At 35.2% G+C, this 12,305-nt stretch overlaps 1 protein-coding gene and 1 non-coding gene across 3 annotated transcripts in view; one reads left to right on the top strand and one right to left on the bottom strand.

Annotated features, from left to right (window-relative positions):
• The window catches only part of NRIP1 (nuclear receptor interacting protein 1), a 100,642-nt gene that overhangs the window by 55,098 nt on the left and 33,239 nt on the right, over window positions 1–12,305 (bottom strand). The gene's annotated exons all lie outside the window — the stretch shown is intronic.
• LOC116581442 lies at window positions 3,092–3,198 on the top strand. Its single transcript, XR_004282062.1, has one exon. It is a non-coding gene; the product is annotated as a U6 spliceosomal RNA (small nuclear RNA).

Raw genomic sequence — 12,305 nt, forward strand, 5'->3', positions numbered from 1 at the left:
ACACATAAATTGGGGGTAAAAAAAAAAAAGGTTAAACTCTTTGCAGGCAACGTTATCTTCTATGAGATAATTCTAGGAAGTCTACCAAAAAGCTACTAAGAAAGTTTAGAGAGGCTGCAATATATAAATCTATATATCTACATATAAAATATAATGAAATTCCATATAATGGAATATTATTCAGTCATAAAAAAGAATGAAATCTTGCCGTTTGAAAAGACATGGATGAGCTACAGAGTATAATATTAAGTGAAATAAGTCAGAGAAAGACAGATACCATACAATTTCACTCCTATGTGGAATTTAAGAAACAAAACAAACAAGTAAGAAAAAAAAAAAAAAAGAAGAGAGAGTCGAACAAGCCAAAAAAAGACTTAACTACAGAGAACAAACTGATGGTTGCCAGAGCAGGGGGGGATGGGGATTAAGAAGTGTGTTTGTCGTGATGTGCATGGGGTGATGTATGGAATTGTTGAATCACTACATTGTTCACTTGAAACTAATATAACATGTATGTTAACTATTCCAGAATTAAAATTAAAAAAATTAAAACATTCTTAGCAAAAAAAAAAAAAAAAAAAAAAAAAAAAAAAGATGGCAAGTCTCCCCATACTGATCATCATCAAAATACCACCATAGCTTTTTTTTTGGTAGAAACTGATTCTAAGATACACATGAAATTGACTCTAAGATATATATGAAAGATATATTTATATACATGCACACACACATATATATAAAACATCTTATATATCATATATAGACATATATAAAATCTAAATAAGGATTTAGAATATCCAAAACAATTCTGAAAAAGAAGATTAAAGCTTTAGGACTTACATTACTTAACTTCAAACCTTTATAAAGCTATAAAAACCAACACAGTGTGATACTGGCATAAAGACAGACATACAGATAATGAAATTGGATAGAGCCCAGAATAAACTCTCACATTCATAGTCATTTCAACAAATGATGCTGGGACAGGTCAAGAATCACATGCAAAAGTAGACAAGTGTCAATCTTTCACAATATACAAAAAAATAACTTAAAATGGACCACCGCAGGAATTATAGAACTAAAACTTCAAAAATTCTAGGAGGCATAGAAAAAAGCTTGTAAGCTTAAGTTAGGGAAAGAGTTCTAAACATGACAACAAAGACGCAATCTATTAAAAAATGAACAAGAAAAATGGAAAAATTAGACTTCATCAAATTCTTCAAAAGTCATAATTTAGGTAAAAGACAAGCCCTAAAATAAGAGAAAATATGCACAAAAATGCATAATTTAGGTAAAAGACAAGCCCTAAAATAAGAGAAAATATGCGCAAATCATACAAATGATAAAGAAATGGTGTCTAACATATTAAAACCCTCAGACCTGAAGAATAATAAAACAATTTTTTTAAATGGGCTAAAGTTATGAAGCTATTTCACCAAAGATGCATTAATATTTAAGTAAACATATAAAAAGGTGCTCATCATCATTACCTAATAGAGAAATACAAATAAAACCACAATGATATTCCACTACACAACTCACTAGAATAGCCATAATTATCTTTATAAAATTGAAAAATTCAAAGTTTGGGAGGATAGGAAGAAATTGCAACCCTCATACATTGCTGATGAGAATATAAAATGGCACGGCCACTTTGGAAAACAGTTTGGCCGTTTCTCAACAGCCTACTCATATACTTAACCATATGACCCAGTAATTTCACTCCTGGGTATCTAACCAAGAGAAATGATAACATATGTCACTGTATGTAAATGGTCATAGCAGTATCAATCATAACAGCCAAAAACTGTAAACAGCCCAAATATCCATCAACTGGTAAAGGGATAAGCAAAAAGTAGTAACAAACAAACAAACAAACAAAAAATACCCCAGAAAGAAATTAGTAATTCATGCAACAAGGATAAAACTAAGAAACGTAATGCTTAGTGAAGGAAGCTAGATATAAAGACATATTTATATGATTCCATTTATATGTAAAATGTCTAGAAAAGCCAAAATTAATTAAGGAGAAAGTAGATCATATCCTGGGACAGGAGAAGGGAACAGAAATTGACTGCAACAAGCATAAAGGACCCCTTTGGAGTGAGGGAAATGTTCTACAACTGGACTGTGGTGATGGTTGCACATCATCATGCTGAATGCTAAGGAAGGGTAAACTGTATAGTATGTAAACGACACCTCAATAAGGCTATAAAAAATTAAAAGGATATATTCTAAATAGAATCATAAAGGAGTGTTTCTCAATTCATTTAAAATGAATTTTAATTCACTTAAATTCACTTAAAATGAATCCAATGTTAAAATAAATTGCTATTTCTCCCATTATTTAAAATAATAATCACAATTAAAGATAAGCCTAATGTATAGCAACTACTCTTTAGAGAATGCAAAAGTAGTTTTAAGGCGACTATTCACCTCTCTCATCTATTGCTGGTGGAAGGGTAAAATGGTATAACTGCTAAGGAGAACCAGTTTGGCAGTTCCTTAAAAGTTAAATACAGAATTACCATATGACCCAGAAAGTCTAACCCCTAAGTATAAATAGAAGAGAAATGAAAGCTTATGTCCATATAAAAATCTGTATATGCAGGCTCATAATTGCATTATTCATGACAGCCAAAAACTGGAAACAGTCTAGTGTCTCTCAACAGATGAATGGGTAAGCAAAATGTGATACATTCAGCAAGAAAGTATTATCCAATCACAAAAAGGATGAAGTACTGATACAAGCTACACAGATGAACCTTGGAAATTATTACGCTGAGTGAAAGAAGCCAGTCACAAAAAAACATGTACCGTATGATTTCGTTTACGTAAAATGTCCAGAACAGGCAAATTCAGAAACAGAAAATAGATTCGTAGCTGCCTCAGAGCTGGGAGTGGGGAAGGATAAGAATGGGGAGTGACTGATCATGGGTATAGGGTTTCTTTTAAGGATCATGAAAATATTCAAAAATTAGATGGTAGTGATGTTGCGTACACGTGTGACTATAAAGAACACTTTTAAATGGGTGAAATTTATTGTATGTGAACTGTATCTCAATAAAATCTCTTCAAAAAGATGATTACTGTGCTCACTTAGACAGCATATATGCTAAAAGTGGAACCTTACGGAGAAGAACAGCATGGTCACTGCACAAGGATGACCCGCAAATTCGTGAAGCGTTCCATATTTAAAAAAACGATGATTGTTAATGTACGATTTATTAAAATAGCAAAAGTAATTTCAGAGTAAAAATCTGGGCTTCTAATCTTACTTTCTTTTGAGCATGTCTAACATTTATCTAAACAGGTACGTTAGTGTTCAGTTCATTGTGGCTAAATAGAAATCATTTTTAAAAAATCAGCTGCAGGCACCTGGGTGGCTCAGTTCGTTAAGTGCCTTCGGCTCAGGTCATGATCCCAGGGTCCTAGGATCTAGTCCCACATCGGGCTCCTTGTTCAGAGGGGAGCCTGCTTCTTCCTCTCCTGTCCCTCCCCCTGCTTTTGCTCATTCTCTCTCTCTGTCAAATAAATAAAATCTTGCAAACAAAAACAAACAAAACCACACTTAAAAAAAAAAAACCAACTGCACTTTTACTCACCAGTAACAAACAGAAAATAACATTTAAAAAATATCCAACAATAAAATGTACCTAAAGAATAAAAGTTAACTTGAAAATTTATCTGAAGACATTAAATATGACCTAATAAACAGGAGGACATACCATATTCATCAAAGAAAGACTCAGTATCATAAAATGAAAATTTTCCCCCAAATTCAACTGATTTTAATGCAATGCCGATTGAAATTCAAAAGGTTTTATGAGTTGATATTTGACAAAAGTCACAACACTGCAGATCACTGAAGGAAGAAGGAATCATTCAACAGTGCTGAAAGAACTGGTTATTCATTTGAGGGATAAAAAGAAATTGAATCCCTCCTACACAACATGTAAAAAATAAATTCAAGAGGGATTAAAATTTTAAGTTGAGAATACAAGTTCTTAATATTTTTGAAAAAAACATAAGAGACTATCTTTATGAATTCAGAGTACGGATGATTTAAAACTTAAGACAGAATAGGGCTAACTATAAAGCATATGATTAATAAATTCAAGTACATTATAATTAAAAACTTTCATTCATCAACAGACGCAACAAGGAAAAATTAAAAAAAGATTAACTACAATACCACAAAGCACACTGCCTAAAAAAAAAAAAAAATTACGGTGCCTAGAATATGTGTGTGTGCACACGTATGTGTATCCTATAACATTTTATTTAAAAATAGGCAAAAGTCTCTGCCATCGGCTCAGGCCATGATCTCAGGGTCTTGGGATCAAGCCCTGCATCGGGCTCTCTGCTCAGCTGGAAATCTGTTTCCCTCTCTCTCTGCCTGCCTCTCTGCCTACTTGAGATCTCTCTGTCAAATAAATAAATAAAATCTTCAAAAAAAAAAAAAACCTTTAAAAAATAAAAATAAAAAAAAATATTAGGCAAAATGTAAGGGCGCCTGGGTGGCTCTGTTGGTTAAGCCTTCCGACTCTTGACTATAGCTCAGGTCATGATCTCAGAGTCACGAGAGAAAGCCCTGTGTAGGGCTTCTGGCTCAGCTGGGTGTTTGCTTGAGATTCTCTCCCTCTCCTGATGCTTCTCCCTCTGCTCATGCTCAGGTGCAGTGTCTCCCTCTCACTTAAATAAATAAATAAATAAATAAAATCTTTAAAATAAAAATAAAAATAGGCAAAATACAAAAACGTATCCCTGATCAGGGCTGTGAGAGTCTGAGCAGGATGAGGCTGGTACCATGCTGGAATGGAGGGAAAAGTGAGGTGTGGGAGTCAGCGTCCAGGCTTTGGCAGAGCGGTGTGGGTTGGAGCAGGACCTGCCCACCAGCGATCTAACAGCAGATGTGAGTGACTGATCAGGGGCAGGAGGGTGCCCATAAAATGATGCACTGTGCGGTGCATGTAGGAATGCAGGAATCCAAACTGGGTGAAGGGGGCCTCCACATGAAGGGTCTTCTAAGCTTAAAGAGAATTTGGACAGGAGGGAACGATGGATATGGCAGACTGAGGACACCCAGTGGAACTGGTCAAATTAAGTAAACACATTTAGGCTAATGATAGGCAAGTTTCTTAATGTTAGAGAAGGGGATATAAAAAAAGAAAGGGGGAAAATGGGACTAAACCTCTCGTGTAGGAATGAAATTGGAAGCAGCAGCATGACTGATGAATGACATGTCAAAAGAACACAGAAGCCAACTTTAAAGGAATCCCTCTGGCTAAATCGGGGCAAGGTGAGCATCAAAATAAGGAACAACAGTTACTGATCAGAGCTCACTGAATAAAAGACAGAATCATGAACTCATACTGATACAAATTAATTAATTAAATGAAAGCAGAGGGAAGAAGACAGTCACTTAGTTTTAAAGTACCTCTGCACAAAACAATTATTAAACACAGAAAAAATGAGTAATTTCACAGTAGAGAAACATGGCAGACACCATCTTAATCAAGTAATCAAGTAAACATACACAGTAATGGGTCACAATGAAAATCATGTGTCACCTGACAAGATACAAAGAGAAGACACAGCATAACATCCGTGATATTCCTGCAAATATACATTAACTTGCACGTAATCATTAAGAAACAGCAGCTGAACCTAAAGGTAGAGACATTCTACAAAATAAGTGGCTTATACAGCAGAGTCTTGAAAAGTGCCAAGGTCTTGAAAGTCAAACAAAGACTGCAGAACTGTTCCAGATTGAAGGAGACTGAAAAGATGTGACAAGTAAAATGCAAGCTGTGCTTCTGAACTAGATCCTTTTGCTATAAAGGACATTATTGGGACTACTTGTGAAAATTGAATGAGATCTGAGGATTAGATGGTAGTAATGCATCAATGTTAATTTCCTGATTTTGATGGCTTTATTGTGGCTTATAGGATGATGTCCTTGTTTGTAGGAAATATACACTCATTTATTCAGGGGTGATGAAGCATCACCCCTGAATGGGTGATTGGTTGGGGAAAAACTGGTTGGGGAAAATTTTTCCTCCTCATTGTGTTATTTTAAAATTTTTAAAATTTTATTTTATTTTATTTTATTTTTTAATTTTTAAAATTTTAAAAATAAATATATTTAATGCATAGTTTTGAGTATGTAATGGATAAAACACATAAATGAGAAATTCATGAAAGAAAAATACCAATGTTGAGTAATCACATAAAAAGATGTTCAATCTCACTGGCAATCACAGAAAAGCAAAATAGTAAGATGTCATTTTGTAGCTACTATATTCAGAAAAGTTAAGCAGCCTGAGATTTCCAAGTTTTGGCAATGATTTGGTTCACTGGGAGCTTCTGGTTGTTATTGGTGGTATTTAAACTGGTCCAATGATATGTTAAACAACTGGCATTAATTTGTATAATTGGTTAATATATTCATATAATGCTCATAATTCTCTACACCTCTACTCCCAGGTATGTATTCTAGAGTCTTACACGTGTGTTCCAGAACACATATAAAAGAACGCAGATATTAGCAATGCTTTTAATAGCAAAAACATATCTGTATCAACGTACAGATATACATCAAACTCAATATAGTTGCCCAGAAACAGGCAAACAAAAATACCCAACAGCAACAACAATCCAGATATCTACCAACAAGAAAATAAATACATTCATACAATGAAGTATTACTCAGCAGTGAAATATATGAACTACAAACTACATATGATAATAAATTTCAAAAAAAACACAAAGAACAAAAGCAAGTCTCAGAAGATGCAGAATGCTAATGCAGAATGCTACCATTTTTATAAAGCTTAAAAAAAAAAGTAAAATTAAATAGCATATTACTTAAAGACCCATGTGATAAAAGCAGTATTATTAAAAAGTAAATGATAAACACGAACTTGAAGAATGATTGGGGGGTCGGGGTCAGGGAGGGCAGTAAGGGCAGCACCACAGGGAAGAAGAGGCGTATGCTGGTAGATGTATACTTTATTAGTCAAGTTCTGGTTCCATGTCAGCTGGTGGATTCTTGGTAGATCATTTCAGTACTATGCTTTAAAATATAAATATATTCCTGATTGCATAATAAAAAATAAGCTGCCACGCTGTAGCAAAACAGAGTTTTACTTTGATAAGAATATTGTTTAGGTAAGCATCTTAACTTGCACACATGAACAAATGCTAAACTGCTGGGGAACAGATTTTCCTAAATCTCCTCTTCAAAAACAAAAGCAAAGGAGCACATAAAGAGATACACTCCACGGAAATGGAAGGTAGATTTGTAGATAAAAACTTAGAGCTCGGTCAACCAAAGAATGAGGCTAATTCATATCTACTGTCAATTTGGTCTCAAAACTAGCATAAATGCTTGCTTAATTACTGCAAATCTGCAGAACTCTTTCATGGGAGATGGTCACATTGCAAAAATTACTTAACATGAGAAACAGGCAAACTGAAGTAATTCAATATACTTCAGGTTCTGACTAGACAGTATTTCCCCTCTAATCCTAAGCATTTCCCCTCATTGGTCTTATAGGCTCATGGTTATATACTCATTCCGATTGGCCGAAAGTTTGATGAGAAAAGCCTAACCCACCTTAAAGCAAAATTTGTTTGCCCAATAAACAATTCCTTATACTCATTATACAATACTTTGATCTGACAAAACCCATGATAATTCAATTTTCTCAACAACCTTGCATTAGAGGTAAGGCACGTATTATCAAGCAACACTTACTTCATGCAGCATAGGGTTTTTAAAAGTTTAAAAATAAGTTAGAAATGTTAATGATGCTCTAAATCAAATTTTCTATCTAAATATTTATTATCTATAATATAAAAGGTATTTTATAAGGTGCTTCTCAGCACTTTATGTGATACACACAGACTGAAAATCTGGTTAAAGGGCATCTTGGACTAATTCCTCTTCAAAAGAAAAGCCACTCATCCTGATACATTATATATTGTGTGTGTGTGTGTGTGTGTGTGTGTGTGTGTGTGTGTGTGTGTCTGTGTACATAATAGCAATTATTTTTCCTGGCTTGGATCACTACTGAATATTACGCCTGAGTCTTGCCTATAGTTATATAGTTATAGTACAATACTGAGGAAATTGGGATGGGGGCGATAGCTTCTTGGTTAACAGACGTCCTTTAGAGGAAATGTTGAATCATGTTATAAAGGGAACAAGCAAAAACTAAATCCATGCACACCACTGGTCCTTGTGGTGCATTTTACTTTTCATGCGTATTTTTGACAAAGGTTGGGGTTTCAGGAATGAGGTACTGATTGAAAGAATAAATATATTTCTTGTGCAATTTCTGAAACTAGAATATATTGGGCACTAAATAAATGCTCAGTGCATAATTTTTTTTCCCCCATTGGTCTATCCTAAGATTCCTTCCAATATCTCCCTGTATTTGGTCAACAGAACATAAAATATCCCTCCCCATATACACTTTACTTCTCTGTTCCCTTACTCTCGTATGGTTTTTGTTTTTAAATTTATATTCTTTTAAAAGACATTCCCTATTTATATTAATGACCAACATTACCCTATTAAAAATATATATTGAACCATCTTTAAAAAATATGTACATATCCAACTGTTTATTTGACATCTCCATCTGACATCTATAAATTGTTTATCTGACATCTCAGATTTAACATGTCAATGACCAAGTGCCTGTTCCTTCTAATCTCAGATAATATTAACTCCCTTCTAAAAACCTGGCTGGCATCCTAGATGCCTGTCCTCTCCTCACAGGCCACATCCAATTTGTCAGCAAATTCTGTAGGCTTTGCCTTGGAAATATCTAAAATCCAACTATTTCTCACTGCCCCTTTCAAGTCACCATCATCTCTTCTGGATTATTACAACAGCTTCCTGATTGGTTTTTCCCCACTTCTGTTTCTAATGCCCTTTGCTCTCCTTAACACAACCGCCAAAGTGATTCAGTGAACACATTTTATGTGTTCACCTCTTGGCTCAAAACCATCTAGTGTACCTCACTCTGACCTCACTTCCTATGACTCTCTCTCATTCACCCACAGGGGCTTTGACTAGAATACTCTTCTCCTCAGAGAGCTGTATGTACCAATTCAACTAAGCCTTTACTTAAATCATCTTCTGAGTGAAAGGTTCCCTGGACATAATCTAAAATTTCATACATCCCTGCCCCAAACCTTCCAAGTTCCCTTCTCTGGTTCAGCTTTTTCTCAGCACAGTTCATAGGAAGTTGAACAGTTGTATACTCTTTGTCTGTTTCATCAGTAAAATGTAAGCTTCAAAGGGACAGTGATTTTTCCCCTTTTTGGTCACTGCTCTATTCTTAGGACAGAGAATAACTAGAATACAGTAGATACTCAATAAACATACATTGAATCAAGGCATACCTGTCTATATTTTGTGATCCCATAAGGAAGCCTGTAGAAATTAAAAGAACTCTGAACTTCCCTAGCTGTGTCATCCACCGTGATAGCCCTCTCAAAGACACACCTTCCCCTTCTCACTTGCTGGCAGAACACTCACTCTCTTCCTCTTAGGAACTGAATCCTGATTAGGTCAAGCCACCATGACAAGTAATGTTTACTCTGCCAGTCAGGAGTTTAGGCATAGGTATATGAGGCAATTATGGCCAATGGGGTTTACTAGAAAATGTTTTCTCACTTTAAAAAAAAAAAAAAGTAGTATGGAAAAAATGTCTACCTCGTAACCAAAGATCACCAGAACATTCAAGACAACAGAGTAGAGAAATGGAAAATAGCATGTGCGTTCCTGATCACACTATTATGACAATTAATTAGCTACCTGTATTTTAAACTTCATGTTTGGTAGGATATTTATCCCTCATTATTTAAGTTATTTTAGTTAGGTCTTTAATTACTTGTATTTTAATTAACACAGAAAAAAAAAGTTTTTAAATAGTCACAGTTTCCTGCAATGTGTTAATCAAATAAAATGAAGATGGATATCAGGTGTTTTTCGCCTTTTTTATGCTGCATGCCTACAGAACATGTCATATGACAATAAAACAAGATCTCTCAATATGACTCATATTTTCTCGCAGGAATTTAATTTATAAACAGTGTGTTCTTAATTAAGAGTTGAAAAGAAACATATGACCAAAGCAAAGGCAATCTAAATATAGAACTTTGAAATAATTTAAATAGGGAATTGTGCTCTAAACTACTATCTGCCTAACCAGGTTCTGCAGCACTATCAGTACTCACCCAAAGGAAGGAAGAAAGGGAAGGAGAAAGAGAGGAAGTTACGTGGTAAGGAGGGGCGTGGGAGGTCTCAAGGCCACACAAAATCAGGACATGATGAATTAAACATAAATAATTACACTTCCTTTGTGTGTGTACACACACTGGACGGCAGCTGGGGGACCCTTTTATCCGTGAAGTAATTGTAGAGTTACAGGGAAGGTGGATCTGGTGATTCAGTAATGGTTTGAGTACAAGGGCTAATAGTCATCAGGTTTTGGTTTTTAACTCAAAGACAAATCATTGGTAACAAAGCCAAAGTTTCATCTATCCAAAACTCTCTTTCAAGTTCTCACTCTAAGAACCTACCAAACTACAGTGTTTGCTCATTAAGGTCTTATAAACTTAGAAAATTCCTTCAAATGTAAAATCCCTATGCCATTAAACAACTTTCTTTAAACAAAAAGGGCACCAAACAGAAGATTAAAAAAAAAATTAACTTTATATAGGATAAACTTAACTCTATACTTAATATAATGCCTACAATATATGTTAAGTATTTATTTTTTTCAAGATTTTATTTACTTATTTGACAGAGATTTGACAGAGACACAAGTAGGCAGAGAGGCAGGCAGAAAGAGAGGGGGAAGCAAGCTCCCCGCAGAACAGAGAGCTCGATTCAGGGCTTGATCCCAGGATCCTGGGACCATGACCTCAGCTGAAGACAGAGGCTTTAACCCACTGAGCCACCCAGGGGCCCCTATGGTAACTATTTAATTGCCAATCTTTTATTAGCTGCCACTTGGAAAAATTACTGGATGAATCATGGCTCTGAAAAAAGTCACTGAAGGATGGTGGGAAAAGTAGAGATTTCCTTTAAAATCTTCTCCACATATTCCACAACAGTAAAAAGGCAATAAAAATTATTCTATTGGTAATACTTCAAAAAGTATACATGAATCAATTTAGCCGAGGGCTTTAGTTCTGCGAGTACGTCTGATCAAGGTAAGGCTGACCATCTACTGACATTGCCTCCTCCTGCTTTCCCTGCTTCTCCTTTGGGTCACTCTCAGGCAATGACACAGGAAGGAAAGCAGAAACATGATTAAAGACTGGATTAAAAGTACAGAGCCATAAAATTGTTCAAAAAAATGGATACTGTCTTAGTCCATTCAGGCTGTGATTATAACAAGAGTTATAATAATGGACTGGGTGGCTTATCAACAACAAAAACTGATTTCTCACAGTGGTGGCTGGTAAGTCTAGGATCCTGGTACATGCAGATACGGTATCCAGGGAGAACCTACCTTCTGGTGCAGAGATGGCCATCTTTTCACTACACCAAAGATGGCAGAAAGAGAAAGGGATCTCTCTCAGGCCTTTTTTATATGGAAACTCATCCCACTGTGAGGGTTCCACCTTCATGATCTAAGCACCATGTTCTACCTCCTAATGCCATCTTTTCAGGGGCTAGGATTTCAATATATGAATTTTAGAGGGGAAAATAAATATTCCGACCACAGTAGATGATATATAAAAATGTGTTTTTCCAAATATAAATTAAGTGCTATCTGGACAATATTTAGTATTTTATCTTAAGTCAACTAGATAAGCATTATACAAATGGAAAAAAAAAAAGTATCAATTCCAAAATTCCAACATTAACTATTACACCAAAAAAATTTAGCCTATACTTCTCACAAGTTCTAAAGGCCATGTTTAAAGGGTATCTACGGACTAGCAATAACTAAAACTTACTGTGCCAAGAACAACATTAAGTGCTTTCCATGGTTTTAGTCTTTCAATTCTCAAAACCAACCCTACTGCGTTATCCCCATTTTACAGATGAGAAAACTGAGCCTTAGGAGGTAAGATGGTTAGTCCAAAGTCAACAAAGCAGGTGTCAAGAGTTAGGATTCAGACTTGTCCAAAACACAACACCAGTGTCTCAATCCTAGTCAAATTCAGTCTATTAGTTATAAACACTGATTTTTTTTTTAAGATTTTATTTATTTATTGGACAGAGAGAGAGAGAGAGAGATCACAAGTAGGCAGAGAGGCAGGCAGAGAGA

This window comes from Mustela erminea, chromosome 1 (assembly GCF_009829155.1).
Source record: "Mustela erminea isolate mMusErm1 chromosome 1, mMusErm1.Pri, whole genome shotgun sequence".
Classification (NCBI taxonomy): Eukaryota; Metazoa; Chordata; class Mammalia; order Carnivora; family Mustelidae; genus Mustela; species Mustela erminea.